We start from the raw sequence: 17,771 nt of genomic DNA, 5'->3' as shown, positions 1-17,771 counted from the left end.
CAGTAAGAAAGAAAAATAGAAATAGAAAATAAGCAGTAAGGATAAGAAGAATGCCAATGTGATGACAGTAAAAGTTAACCTAATAGCCGTGTTTAACTTTAAAATTAGACGCAAAAATCTGGGTGACAAAGGAAGAAAACAATTGATCATCCATAGCCTTTTGTGGCTGTGGATCACAAACATCTGCATGACCTGGGGCTTTGTTAGAAGTGCAAATTCTCAGTACAGCCGTTATGGAAAACAGTTTGAAAATTTCTCAAAACCTTAAAAATAGAGCTATCATAATATTCCAGCAATCCCACTTCTGGGTATACATCCAAAGGAAATGAAATCAGTATGTTGAAGAGATATTTGCACTCCGATGTTTATTGCAGCACTATTCACAATAGCTAAGATACAGAATCAATCTAAGTGTCCATCAACAGATAAATAGATAAAGAAAATGTGGTGTATATACACAATGGAATACTGTTCCACCATAAAAAAGAAGAAAATCCTGTCATTTGTGACAACATGGGTGAACCTGGAGGACATTATGGTAAGTGAAATAAGCTAGGTGCAGAAAGACAAATACTGCGTGATTTCCCTTATATGTGGAATCTAAAGAATTGACTTACTAGAAGAGGAGGGTGGAATTGTGTTTACCAGGGGCTGGCAGGGTGGGTTGAGGAGATGCTGGTCAAGAGGTACAAAATTTCAGTTATATTGGAGGAATAAGTTCGAGAGATCTATTATACAACATGGTCACTATAGTTAACAAAAATGTGTTGTATTCTTGAAAATTGCCAGGACAGTAGATATTAAGTGTTCTCATACCACAAAAAATAAATATGTGAGGTAATATATACATTAATTAGCTTGATTTAGCTTCGTATATTTGACATATATTAACATATAATACTGTAACACCTATATATTATAAAAATATAAAACTATATATTGACATATAATACATATATTAATTAGCCTGATTTAACCACATATATTTGAAATATATGTTTATAATATTTCAAAACATCATGTTGTACATGATGAATATATACAATTTGTATTTGTCAATTAAGAAAAATAAATGAATAAATCAGAATAAAAAGAAATGCAAAATTTCAGACGTAACTCTAGACCCACTAAATCAAAGTCTTGGGAATAAATTCCAGGAATCTATTTAACAAGCTTTCTGAGTGATTCTGATACATTTTAAAGTATGACAAGCTCTGCTGTTTCATAATCAGAGGTGGTGAATTAGGGAAAATTCTTTTGGGGCAGCAATAGACCACCAGCAAAGTGCTTCAGCTTCAAGTGCTGAGTGAGCAAGCAAGACCTTGATTGGAAAGAACCTTTTTGGAGCCAGCTGGCAGACCCGAAGCAAGCACGAATATTCTGGGCACAGGGACTCTGCTGTGTGGCTGCCAGAGCCTACCTCTCAGAGAAGCACCAGGGCCAGCCAAGAAACAAATGCCATTTCTTTTACTTCCTTTTTCTTCTCTTTCCTGACCCAGTAGCACTGGTGACCTGCCCGCCAGATTTAATTACAGGCTGGGAGAGAAGGTCTAGTGTTTAGATTTGGTTCCCTAAGGAAATAATGACTGATTTCAGCTGGTGAGATTTGTGCTTTCAAAAGGATGGAAGGACTGCATGAGCTCAGAAGCCTGAAAGATTAGCATAGCCCGTGAGAGCGTCCAACCAATCTCCAGGTGAGCTGAAAACGGGATGAACAGTGGCCAAGAAATGTAGTTCACCTTGCTGGATTTACGGCACAGCCAGGAATATTTGTAGGAAGCACAAAACCTGTCCAGGTTCAGCAGTAGCCCACACACATTCTTGGAGACTTGTTTCTTCTTTATCACATGGTGGTTAGTAACATATAACATATATATTAGGTTCACAGGTCTAGGCTCATATTTCCCAAAAATAAGCCTAGTGCATGCTCTTTATTCTTCTCACACTTTCATTCTGTTTCTGGTACTTAAGGCAGATGTCAGAGTAAATGTTTGTCTCCCCAAAGCATCATAAATATACATATAGGGATTTAAAATGAGAAATACCATCTCCCTCATAGGATTAATAACATAAATATTATGCATTTTGCACTTGCATGGGAACTTACAGGCCTCTTTTTTTTGTTGTTGTTAAATTGTGTCACATTTTTGCCTAGAGCCTGAAATGCAGTGTCCATAAGAAACTTCATTTTCCTCTTCAATTTAAAGAAGGTTTCAATCACAAAGATAATTAAATGAAAAACTAGTATTAATTCTTCCTCATATTTTAACATGTCCTTATTCATGTTTAAAATGAAATACCTATATTAAGTTGATCTTTATGTAAAACATTGACTAGAACCCAGAGATGCAAATAGTAAGAACTATTTGGTGTTCAGTTTGGTCTTTGCAATGGAAGAAAATGCTCATTTCCCACAATCCTGTCCAAATTAAAAACGTATTTGAATGAGTGACCTATTATGATAAGGAGACGTCTCTGGTTACAACTTTTACAAAACTTCAACTTTTTTTCAACACAACAAGCATCACTTTTGACAGTTCTGCTCCACAGAAGACAGAAGCCCTTACAAATTTGCTATCTCTCAATCAGTCCCATTCTTTGCTTTAGAGGGCAGAGGCCCAGAGGTAATAAAGTTGGTGTGAATTTTTTGATGATATCCAGAGGGAGAACCCAGCTTTATATGCAGAGAAATGTTAAGAGAGAAATTATTTCTTTTAAATATTTAGGAAAAATTGTCATTTTCCCCTATACAAATACAACAGAACAACCAGTAGAGTGGAAGATGTCTCGGATTTGACACTAGAAGTCACTGGTTCATGTTCTAGATCTCCTCACTAGATTTTTGAACCTGAATGAGGCACTGAGTTTCTATTTTCTCATTCTATAAAGTAGGTCATAGCAAGATCCAGTACCACCATTAGAACCTGAATTTTGAAGGGCTCTGATCTAGTTTTCCTGTGGTGTCCCTTCACAAAGGGCTAAAGGTCAAAGGGACCAAGGGAAGCCTGACTCACCCATACCTTTTCTAGATTATGATCTGAGACACAGCTTTCTGGAGTTCTGTGTCCAAAGTGGACCCAAGCTCTATTCTAGGAATGAGCATGTTCCCTGGCCCATCCTCCTGAGGGCATAGCATAGGCCGAAGAAGTGGAGTTCTATTTGCATAGTGTGGACAGACCTTGGACATAACAGGCTAGAGTGTCCACATACAAGTTTCAAGGTCCCTTATGATGTAGGAATGAGTGAGGAATGAGAAAAGCAAGTGGGGAGGCCATGGACTGAAGGTTTCCATTTGCATTTTTGCTGTGACTTCACAGATGTCATGGGGAGGTCCACCATATCTACCTATCTTATTGCATCATTCATTCCAAACCAGATACTGAATGGCTGTTCTTGTCTGTCATAATGTAGTCTCTGTTAACAGAAAGATAAGAAAGCTCCATACTTTAGAAATGGTCAGTCTAATGGGAAGGCTTCTAATTATAAATACGTATTTTCAACAGAATATGTAAAGGGCTATAAATTGCCACCTTCTCCTTATCCCCTCCATCAGCTCAAATGACAACAGACTCCTGAGTCAGCCTCATCCAGTCATTGGAACCAGTGTCAATCAAGATCACACTGGGTGGCAAGAAAGCGCCATAAAGAGAAGATTTTACATACAAGTTAGTCTCACTTTGTGTGTTTGGCACAGGACATGTTTGTTGTCCACACATTGGTTGTAGGAATGTGATAGCAGAGAAGTCAAGAGCCACCAACTCTGGAGCTATAGAGACTGGGAGCTGAACCTCTTTTTGTCATCCACTATTTATATTTCTTATGACTAATAACTTTTCTAAGCTCAGTTTCTTAATTTGTAAAATGAAAATAAAGCTGTTTTCCTCCTATGCAAAATGGAACTACTGTAAAGATTATAGAAAACAAAAATTTTAAAGTACTTAGTATGGGATCTGGTATATAGTGAGCACTAAATAAATGAAAAAAACTAAGGAAGTCAATTGGATTTATGTATCATTTTTTCATATGCACAGCATATATATTTCTATAACTCTATCTTGCATTTTCCAAGAGTCAGTGCAAAATAAATTTTATATAAGCTAAAGAAGCAGCTTCTAGCTTTTAATGTTTCTTCTTGATTCAACTTCTTTGAGGGTAGAGATTGTTTTATCTGTGTTTTTTGTCTTTATACCTAGGATGGTCCCTGGCATGATATGTTTTAGCTGAAAAAATACATGAATTCAAGAGAGAAGGAGAAAACATTTTCAAAGTCATGTTCAATGTCTATGATCACTTACCTTAAACTGAAAACAAGACAGTGATTGGAATTTCTCTAAAGGCAGATGCAGTAGGAGCTTTGCCCTCCTCCCCTCAACCAGAACAAACTGAATTTTAGGGAAGAAATTTCTTAGCTGACTCTTTAAGACTGTAAATTCCAATGAGGACATTGGAAATAGAATTGTTTGTGTATAGTGATTGTCTTTACATATTCAGCTTTCATGGAGTTAAGGAGACTCTTCTAAGAAATACAATTTAGCTGTGTTATCAGTTGAATATTTATCCAAAAAATGACTGGATGACATACTCAATCCTTTTATGACCTATACATGTGGGAAATAGAAGATACCATGATCAAGAAAAACAGAAACATCTTTTCAAGTGATTATTGTCCCTCCCTCCCAACTCCTATGAGAACGTATGTCTGAAAACATTAGAAATCATTGGGAAAAGATAAATAATCGCAGTTTCTCTTTATGCATAACTTTTTTTTTGTTTGTTTTGTTTTTGTTTTTGAGACGGAGTCGGCCCGGGCTGGAGTGCAATGGCGCGATCTTGGCTCTGCAAGATCCACTGCAACCTCCGCCTCCCGGGTTCACGTGATTCTCCTGCCTCAGCCTCCTGAGTAGCTGTGATTACAGGCACCTACCACCACGCCCAGCTAATTTTTGTAGTTTTAGTACAGATGGGGTTTCACTATGTTGGCCAGACAAGTCTCAAACTCCTGACCTCGGCCTCCCAAAGTGCTGGTATTACAGGTGTGAGCCACTGCGCTCAGCCTATGCATAACTTTTTAATAGAAAAGACACAAGTGGTATATTTCAAGGATGTTAGGAATCAGATAGTTTCCTATTTAAGGTTTTTTTTTTTTTTTTTTTTTTTTTCCAAACAGAATCTCACTCTGTCACCCAGGCTGAAGTGCAATGGTATGATCACAGCTCACTGCAGCTTTTAACTCTTAGATTCAAACAATCCTCCTACCTCAGCCTCCTGAGTAGCTGGGACTACAGTTGTGTGCCACTATGCCAGGCAAATTTTTTAAGTTTTGTAGAGACAAGGCCTCCCTATGTTGCCTAGGCTGGTCTTGAACTCCTGGACTCAAGCAATCCTCTGTCCTTGCCCTTCCAAAGTGCTAGGATTACAGACATGAGCCACCACACCCACCTATTTTCTTTATACGTGGCTTGGTTTAATACAAAACTCCTAGGTCTCACTTTTATTCAGAGATGTTGTTGTCACTCTGTGATCTTTCAGAACGGATGTTTACACATATACAAATATTAAAAATAAGCTAATTTTTGCTCTTTTGACAGTAAGTTGTAATAGATTTTTTTTTCCTTGCTTTTTTGGTGTTAATTTTTATTTGACTAATCTGTGCCATAAATGATTATGTAGGGAACTTGAATCAAAGCTTCAGGCAAGGTAGTGTATACATAGAAGAGCAATCCTGGAGAGTGGCTGAAGACTAGGGAAGGGTTTTTACCCACTGCATACAGTTTCAATGGAGACTTATAGAAAGTGGTATAAGTTTCAAGCTATGATACATTCTGGAATGAGAGGGAGAGTATCTGTGGCTAGCAGGAAAGTGGGAACTAAGGAACCTCCAGGAGAATCCTTCCAAGAGTCAGCAGAATGGAGCCATGATGGAGCAGTGAATATAAGTCTTAGGCTAGTGGATACTGACATATAAAGGATAAGAAGATATCAGAGGGGACTTTCAGATCTCACTAGAAGTTGGTGTCTGAAAATTGCCTAAATCATAGTTCCTGCAAAGTCTGAGCGGACATAAGTAATAGGTAGGAGGCAGGGCATATTTGTATAAACCCTGGGAATCAGGAAACAAGTGTAGGTTCACTGAAACTGATGCCTTAACAATTTGGAGTTCAAGGCTCTAGAATAATATCAAACCCATTGACTGGTAAGGAAAGGGGCTCGGACCTCTGTGGCGCACAGTTTTCAAATAACTGCCTTGCATACCCAGCCTGGAGTGACCAGAGGCTAAGGAAAATCTTAGTGGGAAGAGTGAAGTGTGGACAACTTTTAAATGCTACTTATATATTGGTGCTGCACTAGCTTGTTTGTTTAATGCCTTTCTCTTTAATCGTCACAACCCTTTATGAGGTAGAGATTTTGATGCATTTTAGAGATGAAAAACAGGTTTTTAAAAATGTTAAGCACTTGTGAAAATGTCACAGAACCCAGCAATGCTTATTTCATGTTATTTATTATGCTTTCTGGAGATTAAAAAAAAATAGTTTCATAAATATTTTAGCAGAATTTCTCTAGAAGGTATTCAGGTGTCACCTCATTTTACCATCTTCAGATAAGTCTCCCACATACTTTTGTTTTCTTTTTACAGTGTGTACAAAGAAGTCTGTCTAGTCATCTAGAATAGTGGTTCTTGAAGTTCAATATGCATAAGAAACACCTGGGAACTTGTTAAAATTGCAGACTCCAGAGAGTTTCCCTGAGCTTCAGTAGGTCTGGAGTGGGATCCAGGTGTCTGCATTTTAAACAAGCATCAGAAGCGAGTTCAGATGCCACTCATCTAAAGACTATGCGTGGAAATAGTCGATAATAAAGCAGTTTACAAAGTAGCATTCATTTCCACACTTGCCCCATGACCTCTGTTCCTCTAGCAATATTTATTACAGAATTAAAGTGGTAGTCATGGAACTACCCTCATGCCCTTTGGGTGCTGCAGGTAGGGGAGGAAGAAAGAGGAGAGTACGAAAGCTGGTGAGATGTAGGTCAAAGAAGAGCCATGGGATGCTCTTACAAAATGCTGCTTTGACTGGCAAGCACTAGATTACATGGTCCAAGCCAGAGTGGTATGGAACTTCTTCAAAGCAGAACAGATAAAGGTAGAGGCCAACTTAAACAGGAAATGCTTATTAGCAATTTAATATTTTATATTCTTTAAAAAATTTCTGGGGTAAAGGCTGATCATTTGTTAAGTAAAAACCTAGTGGTTTATTAGGGATTTCCTAACAAATGTTAAAATATTGAGTACTATTGGGTTCATGCCAGAAGGAGATATATATATTTCTTATGTATAAAGTATATATTTATATCATATATATAAACTATTAGATATTTATTTACTGCAAAAGTATTTTAATTGATAACGTAAGTGTATGGTACAAATTAATAGGTTTTTTATTTCCAGATACAAACCAAAACGTTTAAAAGTAGGATTTTTTTTTTTTTTGCTTACAGGCATACATATGGTAACTCACTTAATGTAAGGTATTAATTTCTGAAAATTTGCTAGAATATGGAGTTCTAGAAAACTGATTATGTTGAAAACTTGTCATTTACTGGAATTTTGCAATCAACCCTTCTGTGGAGAAGAAAAAAGCAACCACCCACAAATTTATCCGTCTTGGAAAATCTGGACTCAATTTTGTCTCCATGCACTTAGGCAAATTTTGGCAGCATTTGACATACTACAAAATAAATGAGACCAAATTAAAAGTGCCTTTGGAATGAAGAATTTTATAGCAAGGGAAAAGATGATATGGAAAATTTTCTTAAACTAGGCAACCCTAAATACAAACAGTCTTAACTTTGCAATGAATCAATATTTACAGTAAGAGGATAGCTAATGTAAGTTATAACAGCAGAGTATAAAAATCAGTACAATAGCTACTTTCATAATTCATTTATCATGACAGAAGAATATGCTCTTATCTGTAGACCAGAACAATTCTACCAAAAATAAGATCATAGCTGGGAGTGCCAGGTGTCAAATTAATGAAGGACTTTAACTATCAAAGGAGGTTGCTTCAGTGCATCTGGCTTCTTTCATGGAAACTGGCAAAACATCACTAGTCCTAATCCTACAAATGTAGATGTTTAAAACAGGTTGAGGCAGCCACATTTTATAGGCCAGCATGAAAAGAAAAACAATCACAGGAAAGATATAATTACAGGGTAATAAAAACATAAACACCATTAAATGCATTAATTTTGTATTTGGGTTTTTTCCATGGTTGACTTACCAACTTATAAGTGCAAGGTTTTGACAAAATTATTAAAGTTTTTTATTTATTCTTTCTAACACACATATTGGATTTGATCATTTTTATAGGAGATTGGTATAATTGGCTATTGAATAAAATAGACTTAGAAGGATTTTTATGAAGTCCAGAGACAGAAAGAGAGAAAGAGAGAAAAGTAGTTGCCACCTTGAACTTCTTAGATACCTACAAATTAATACATTGTCAGGATTAACTGTTCCTTTTCATTGTCCTCTTGAAGCTATCGATACTTTCCTTCTTCAACTTCTATTAAAGTACAGGCGTATTAGAAGACTACTGTGTAATCTTGGCAAGCTGTTTAAACTTCCCAATTCAGTTTCCTCGATTGTAAAATGCAGAGAATAATCACTACTTCAGAGGGTTGTTTTAAGGGGGAGAGACAATGCAGAAATGCTTTATATAGTGTAAGATTCAATAAATGATGGTTATGACTTTAGCGCCTGAAGAAAAGTCAGTCAAAAAGAGGTGCCTCGTGTTGATCCTCCTATGCAGCCCCTGGTGAATATAGTTGAAAGCCAGCTCCTCACAGGAATGTTGGCTCACAAATCCATGAGATCAGCAACAGGAACAAAATGAGCTCCTTTTTGAATACCGACCGAAAGTATGACTCCTTTTCGGGAGGTGAAAGTGGTGCGCATGTTCGTGTGTTTGTATGTGCGTGTGTGTGTACGAGCTGCCCATATTGTGTGTTTAAATAGAAGTAGGCATTTTAATAAGAATTAGACCATGTAAGATATGCAAGATATTTTTTTGTTTTTTTTGTTTTGTTTTTTTATTATTATTTTAAGTTCTAGGGTACATGTGCATAACGTGCAGGTTTGTTACATATGTATACTTGTGCCATGTTGCTGTGCTGCACCCATCAACTCGTCAGCACCCATCAACTCGTCATTTACATCAGGTATAACTCCCAGTGCAATCCCTCCCCCCTCCCCCCTCCCCATGATAGGCCCCGGTGTGTGATGTTCCCCTTCCCGAGTCCAAGTGATCTCATTGTTCAGTTCCCACCTATGAGTGAGAACATGCGGTGTTTGGTTTTCTGTTCTTGTGATAGTTTGCTAAGAATGATGGTATCCAGCTGCATCCATGTCCCTACAAAGGACACAAACTCATCCTTTTTTATGGCTGCATGGTATTCCATGGTGTATATGTGCCACATTTTCTTAATCCAGTCTGTCACTGATGGACATTTGGGTTGATTCCAAGTCTTTGCTATTGTGAATAGTGCCGCAATAAACATACGTGTGCATGTGTCTTTATAGCAGCATGATTTATAATCCTTTGGGTATATCCCTAGTAATGGGATGGCTGGGTCAAATGGTATTTCTAGTTCTAGATCCTTGAGGAATCGCCACACTGTTTTCCACAATGGTTGAACTAGTTTACAGTCCCACCAACAGTGTAAAAGTGTTCCTATTTCTCCACATCCTCTCCAGCACCTGTTGTTTCCTGACTTTTTAATGATCGCCATTCTAACTGGTGTGAGATGGTATCTCATTGTGGTTTTGATTTGCATTTCTCTGATGGCCAGTGATGATGAGCATTTTTTCATGTGTCTGTTGGCTGTATGAATGTCTTCTTTTGAGAAATGTCTGTTCATATCCTTTGCCCACTTTTTAATGGGGTTGTTTGTTTTTTTCTCATAAATTTGTCTGAGTTCTTTGTAGGTTCTGGATATTAGCCCTTTGTCAGATGAGTAGATTGCAAAAATTTTCTCCCATTCTGTAGGTTGCCTGTTCACTCTGATGGTAGTTTCTTTTGCTGTGCAGAAGCTCTTTAGTTTAATGAGATCCCATTTGTCAATTTTGGCTTTTGCTGCCATTGCTTTTGGTGTTTTATAGATTCAATGCCATCCCCATCAAGCTACCAACGAGTTTCTTCACAGAATTGGAAAAAACTGCTTTAAAGTTCATATGGAACCAAAAAAGAGCCCGCATCTCCAAGACAATCCTAAGTCAAAAGAACAAAGCTGGAGGCATCACGCTACCTGACTTCAAACTATACTACAAGGCTACAGTAACCAAAACAGCATGGTACTGGTACCAAAACAGAGATATAGACCAATGGAACAGAACAGAGTCCTCAGAAATAATACCACACATCTACAGCCATCTGATCTTTGACAAACCTGAGAGAAACAAGAAATGGGGAAAGGATTCCCTATTTAATAAATGGTGCTGGGAAAATTGGCTAGCCATAAGTAGAAAGCTGAAACTGGATCCTTTCCTTACTCCTTATACGAAAATTAATTCAAGATGGATTAGAGACTTAAATGTTAGACCTAATACCATAAAAACCCTAGAGGAAAACCTAGGTAGTACCATTCAGGACATAGGCATGGGCAAAGACTTCATGTCTAAAACACCAAAAGATATGCAAGTTTTAAAGAGAATTTATAGGTAACTTTTTCTGGAACTGAGGGACACTAGTAAATCTCAAGAAACTTCAGAGAAGAAGCTCCATGCTTCTAGTGTAACATCTCTGCCAAGGTTGTGGGATGGGCCATTCTAATGCTCCTCTTCTTCAAGGACAGTCGCACTGGACAGTTCCAGCCCTTAGTTTCTGGCTCTGCTCTCCCACCTTAAGAAATCCATTCCGCCTGACCTTAGATGGTTGACCTGCTTCATCCTTACTGTGGTTACCGAGATACCTTAAATAAACACAGATCAACTTTACTCCTGTAAAATGCTTCATTGAAAAACAATCATGTGATAAGATATGTTTGGAAAAGGTGGCATATTAGAGCCTCACTTACGGATATTCACATTCTAAGAGTATTAAAGGCTTCAAGAGGTCTTATTTAACCCAATTTCCTGAATACTATTTAATCACTTAAATTTTTTCATGTAATTTTATTTGATATGCTGCATAATTATTGTTCTTAAGAATATACTTTAGGAAACGCTAATTCAGACTTAGCTTTCTTGTTGTGACAGAGGTTAAATTGTGTTTAATGCAAATGTAGTACTGTAGCAATATAGCATTTTAACTCATCTCTTGCATTTTTATTCATTTGCACTTTTTCCATACATTCTCATTTTATCCTGACACCTCTCCTTATATAAAGTTCCATGGCGCCTAAGGGAATGGGACAGCGTGGGTTTCCTTTCCTGGTTTCTGTCTGTTTTTCCCACTTTTTATGGCCCATTTGTTGTGTTTTAGAGTCTCAAATTCACTTGAGATTAGATCTGAGGAAGAAAAAAAGACAAAATCTTAGAAACAGGAGAACAGAACCTGACATTACTGATATTTTAATATATATATATATATATATGCAAACATTTTATTCATCAGACATAAAGGAGCATAAACCCTCCACGTACAGAGCCTCAAACCACTACTCATTTTACTCGAAGGTAACCTGAGTATAAAGAGTACAGAACTCCTACATCCTTACTCTGCAAATTCAAAGCTCATAAGAAATTCATAAATAATAAGGCTGTCTGAAGATGCACAATTCCACCCTGATAATGTGTAATTGTATAGTGAGTGTGGAGAAGGTGTATATTACTGTTTCTCAGAAACAATATCTGAGCTTTGCCCTATGGTAGCCACTTACAATTTACCTACAGACATAACCTAATTTATGAAGAAATTCTGTCTTCCATCTCCATCCAAAATGGAAGGGAAAATCAAAATGTATTGATTTTTTTCCAGGGCTTGGGCTAAGTAGAGGCAAATTTTCCTCGCTGGTGATACAATGTAAAGTGATATTCTATAAAAGTTGATATGTGTAATAAGGACTGTCAATCTAAATACAAGCTTTCATATGGTGTCCAATTACCTAAAATGGCCTCAGTTGAATGTTAAAGACTCACTGTTACAGCAAGGAAAAAATATCCAAAGCAAATCTAAGAGGACAATAGACATAAGGAGATCAAATGAAACTAGCAAGAGATATTGTTTGAACCATTGGCAATTTTCTCTCCAGATCTTTGGTTTCCAACCACATTTTCCCACAGCAGAGAACAGAGCAAGCAAATTCCAGTGAAACTAACTGAACAATTTTGAGGATAAGCAGTGTGTGAAACAAGTCTGTGGTATCAGCTTCGTATTAGCCAAATAATAAATGAATATGTCTCTTAGTATGCAGTCTGGGTCATTTCCAAGCTGTATAATTTGACAAATAGGGCCCACAAGCTATGAGCCTAATTCACTTCTTAATTCGGTGACACAGAATGAAAAGGACATTCAGTTGTAAGAAGACCAAATGCAAATATATACATTAAAATTTTTTTTACTGGTGTCAAAGAACTAAATGTTTTTCTTTGAGCAAATAATTTCACTTATCTGTGCCTCAATTCCTGCATCTTTCAGGTAATAAAGTTTTTCTAGACAATATTTAAGTTTCTTTACATCTTAAATTGCATGATATAGTAACTGTTTTCCTATCCTTTTTCTTTCTTTTTTAAGAACTTAGTTATCCCCAAACATCAGTGTACAGACTGGCTGTGTTATCTTCTGGTAAGTTTTGCAAAAATATAAGTTCTTAGACTCTGCTCCTAGAGATTCTAATTCAGTAGGTCCGGGTAGTGTTCAAGAATTTGCAATTTAAAAAAGGCTCTCCCAAGTGATACTCATTCTAACGTATATCCACAGGCTTGGGAACCCTAATCTAGAGCTACAGCAGCCAGGAGTAAGACTGATGTTGCTCATTTAGAGCAAATCACTTGGGATGTTTCAGCTACTAATAACAGAAAAACTGCGAGTCTGGTTTACACAATAAGGATATTTATACTCAAATAACTGGAAGCTTACAGGTTGGGCATGCGTCATGTTTTGGTTACATTTTCCTTTGATTTGGCAGCTCTGCTGACTCTGAAGCGTTTTCAACCTCAGAGTTTTGGCAAGTCTCTTTGTCTCTTGTATTTGCTTTGGGAGTTAAGCAGTCTTTCCCAAAGTTTTCCTTCAGCCTCTGCCTTAAATTTTGTTAGCTAGAATTGAACCACACGCTCATGCGTAAACTGGTTACCAGCTAAGGTATTACCAAGACCACTGGTTCTCAGCCTTGGCTGCACAGTGGAATCCCCTGGGAAGTTTTGAAAATTTGAATATCTGGATCCAACCTCCTGAGTTTCTGATTTAATTGGTCTGAGATGTGGCCAGGGCATCCAGAGTTTAAAAAGTTTCTCAGGTGATTCTAATGTACACCAAATTTGAAAACCACTTTCTATCCACAATCTACATTCCATCCTGGGATGGAATGCTGCTGGAGAGTCAACTATCATGACCACTAAAATCCTTTAAAATTCCTTAAGCAAAAAGTACTTCTAACTTATATGGGTCCTACAATCAGTTAGAAGGCTTGTAGACTTACCCGAGGAAGAACAACCAGAAAGTGACAGGAATATGTCTTTTTTTTTTTTTTTTGACTCTTAGATTAGTGTGCTTTGCACTATGAGATGCCTACTTCTGTGCCTGGAGTCAGTGTGAAAAGGAAGACAAGTTATTCGGAAAGCATTGCAGTTTATCGTGGGTGATTCCAACACTGGCTACATTTGAATGATGTCAACTAGAACTTGCTGTAGCCAGTAAGGGTTACCAGTAAAAAAAGTAAATAGATACTACAAAAGGGAGCACGTCACAGGAATGGAAAATGATAAATTTAAATCATAGAAAATTTTCACTTTTGCTGTGATATACCATGAGATCATCACAAAAACAGCATGCTCTTTGATACACATTGAGAAAAATTCTTTTAGAAAATCCCTCCTACAAAAATCTCTTCATAATGAAACAGGGCAGAATCTATAAGAGGGAAAAGACCTCAGCATAAGGGGGAGAAAAACATTATAATTTTTAAAATAGACTTTAAAATATATACCTTTTAAAAAATAGTCACAGAATTTAGCAAACTGGCTTTTAACCAAAAGAATAACTCTGAGTTATTTACATGCCTGAAATCACCAAGTAGATTTCCCTAGCTATACATTTACATTATGTTTACAAGTTTGGATTTTTCCAGCTTGCATTTGATAACTATTCAAGTTCTCATAAATATAAATCAAAATGCCTTTCTTGGCATTTGCTGGTAAAGACTTTGTTTTGATGTTTGTAATGAAATGTTGAAAATTCTCTCAGATTGCAAAGGAAAAAAAATAAGATAAAAAGAATTCCTCAGGCTAAAATGATTTCAGCTAAAATGAATTAGGAGCTATGTTTAAAGTTTAACAAATCAGAAGAAAAATAAATAGGGTAGCTATAAACTAATTCACTAATTAATAAAATCCTTATGTTAAATTTAAGAGGCACCTAAATTTAAAATAAAACTTGAATAAAGATGATTTGAAGTCTCCAGATTAAATACTATTATATCCAGGCACGGCGACTCATGCCTGTAATTCCAGCACTTTGAGAGTCCGAGGTCAGAGGATGGCTAAAGTTCAGAAGTCTGAGACCACCAGGGGAAACAAGGCGAGACTGGGTCTGATGGTGCATGCCTGTAGTCCCAGTTACTCAGGAGGCGGAGGCAGGAGGATTGCTTGAGCCCAGGAGGTTGAGGCTGCAGTAAACTATGATTGCGCCACTACACTCCAGCTTGGACACAGAGTGAGACCCTGTCTCAAAAAAATAAATAAATACTATTGTGTAGCTGACATGAATGCTTGACTTTTTGTTAGCTTAAAGAGTAAACACAGGTTGAATATATGATTTTGAAAAGATGTTAGAAAAATCTCTGAATGATAGCTCCATTCTCAGTCATTAGAGATGATTAAAAATTGATCATAATGAGGGTGTTTTATTCTTTTCCAAATATATATCCCAGTGCCACTGTCAGAACCAAAAGGCTTGACTGGCAGAGGACATGATTTTCTTATCCTTACATTCTTAAGGTACTCACTGCTTTTGGTGCCACACTGAAAGCATTGTTCCCTGGAGAGAAAACCATCCACACTTGTTACCCTGCCTCATGTTCATTTAACAAGCAACAAATGTTAGTGGAACATTAACAATAAACCAGGAGGCGTACCAGACTCTGAATATTAGATACCCATAATGATAATAGAAAAACAGACCCCACCATTAAACACTTCTTGTCTGGTGGGAGAAACAATTAAGAAAACCAACTGTAGCAATTGAATGTGTTCCTCAACATAAAAAAGGTAAGTGTGGAAACACAGGCAGAGAAAAATTACCAAATTCAGCCAAGAGCCTGGGGTGGGGATGAAGAATGGAGGATGTAATAATTAATTTTATGTGTCAATTTGACTGGGCTAAGGAATGTCCAGATAGATGATAAAATGCTATTTCTAGGTATGTCTGTAAGAGTTTTTCTGGAAGAGATTAACATTCTACTTAGTAAACTATGTAAAGAAATTATGCCCCCCATGTAGGTGGGCATAATTTCATTCTGTTGTGGGCCCAAATGGAACAAAAAGGTGGAGGAAGAATTTTCTCTCTCTTTATTTCAGCTAGGATATCCATCTTCTCTTGTCCTTGGACATTGAAGCTGCTGGTTCTCAGGTCTTTGGACTCTAGGACTTACCCTATTACCACTTGTTTCCCCATCTCCTGGTCTAAAGGACTTTAGACTTAGACTGAATTATTCCAATGGCTTTTCTGGTTCTCCAGCTTGCAGCTCCAGCTTGTGGGATTTCTCAACCTCTATAATCATATGAACCAATTTCCATAATAAATCTGTCTATATGCAGAGATATAGATATATAGATATATTATTGGTTTTGTTACTCTGAAGAACTTTGACTAGTACAGAGGAGTTTATGGAGGATATAATGCCTGCATAGGAATTAGCCAGGCAGAGAAAGAAGAGTTATTTCAGAATCATGAGGAAATATGTGTAGAAGAGGGAAAAATAGCTAAGTTGGCTCACACCTGTAATCTCAGCACTTTGGGAGGCCGAGGTGGGCAGATCATGAGGTCAGGAGATTGAGACCATCCTGGCTAACACGCTGAAACCCTGTCTCCACTAAAAATACTAAAACTTAGCCAGGCATGGTGACAGGCACCTGTAGTCCCAGCTACTCAGGAGGCTGAGGCAGGAGAATGGTGTGAATCTGAGAGATGGAGCTTGCAGTGAGCCAAGATCATGACACTGCTCTCCAGCCTGAGTGACAGAGCAAGACTCCATCTCAAAACAAAAACAAAAACAACACCAAAAAAACAAAAAACAAAAAACACCAAACAAACAATAGCTAAGTTTAGCTGCCATATAAGTTTGCAGGTAGGGAACTGGTGAGAGGGCTGAACAAGGTGTTGGACAGGGATCACATCACAAAAGTCTTGTAAGCCACAACATTTTAGCCCATAAATGGTATCCTGACATTTTCCATCAGACTTGAGCAAATTTACCAACTTATGATCGTCAAAGAACCAAATGGTTGGAAAGATGTTATAGTAAAAGGACATATAACCTACTTGAACAAAATCATAGCAATCTGTTTATATGGAAAGTCAGGCAGAAGTGCTTAATGGACATTTTTTATTGATCGCTTACTTTGTGACAGGTACTATATTAGGTGCCTTGCATACCTAATTTCTAATGTTCACAATAATTCTGTAACTTAAATATCATTTTTTATTTTACAGATGAGAAAAGTGAGACTCCAAGAGATTGAAGAGTTTACGTGAATCCTGACTGCTTCTGGTGAAATGGAAAACAGGGTTTATTAAAATATATCATGAATAAATATTATGGGGTTGTTTTTTGTTCATAATACGTTACTGAGATAAAAAAATAATGTGGAAGAATATATTTCCTCCAGCATCAGTGACCAATGTACAGTTCAAATATCTACTGTTCAGCAAATTAGTAAATGAATCACCTTTACTTCTTTTCCTCACCTAGCCTCCAAAAAAAAAAAAAATCATCATTTTACATGAGGAGGGTGTCAGCTTGGGATTGAACTGTGCCCCCTTTCCCACATCACTTAACTGCATGTAGGTCCAGCATCTCCTGACTCTTTGAATTAGCTGATTACAATCAGAATCTTCCAGTCACTACGTGGAGCAAATACCTTTGTTGTACAGTCATAAGTATTGCTTTAATAACATCTCTATAGCAGATGCATGGACAAGGGACTCAGTGTTTCTCAGGATGTTTCTTATAAGATTATTGTGTTGAATAAATGAGAAAATATGTTTTCAACCCTTAATACTGCCTTTGGAACATAGTAAATCTGTAGTATACGGCAGCTATTATTGTCGAGAGCCATCAAGACATCTCTTGCTTCTACCACCTCCACCCATCCCCACCAACACACATGCACAGAGGTGCTCAGGACTTAGAATTGCATTTTAAAACAGAACCACTCAGTATAGTCATTGAGGTCTCAGGTTGGGAGAGTAAAGGGCTCAATTGCCCTATAGTTTAGATCCATCAAAACAGAAAATCTAATAACTAGACAATAAACTCTCAATGCTTATATAACAGGTAAACCATCCCTCTGATTAAGAAAAGTTGTTTAACTCCAGATTTATTTCCAGATGAGAAAT

General features: G+C 37.2%; 1 long non-coding RNA gene across 2 annotated transcripts in view; it reads left to right on the top strand.

Moving 5' to 3' along the window:
• LOC140712942 (uncharacterized) overlaps nt 1-17,348 on the top strand; it is a 146,105-nt gene extending 128,757 nt beyond the window's left edge. For both annotated transcript variants that reach the window (XR_012094805.1, XR_012094804.1), the window contains 2 exons: nt 12,732-12,782; nt 16,866-17,348. This is a non-coding gene — a long non-coding RNA (uncharacterized lncRNA). The remainder of the gene's footprint in view (nt 1-12,731; nt 12,783-16,865) is intronic.
• Nucleotides 17,349-17,771: the final 423 nt, after the last annotated feature.

Source organism: Chlorocebus sabaeus, chromosome 12 (assembly GCF_047675955.1).
Source record: "Chlorocebus sabaeus isolate Y175 chromosome 12, mChlSab1.0.hap1, whole genome shotgun sequence".
Taxonomy (NCBI): Eukaryota; Metazoa; Chordata; class Mammalia; order Primates; family Cercopithecidae; genus Chlorocebus; species Chlorocebus sabaeus.
Note: the sequence above shows the minus strand (reverse complement) of the source record. Positions and strands in the feature narration are given on the sequence as shown.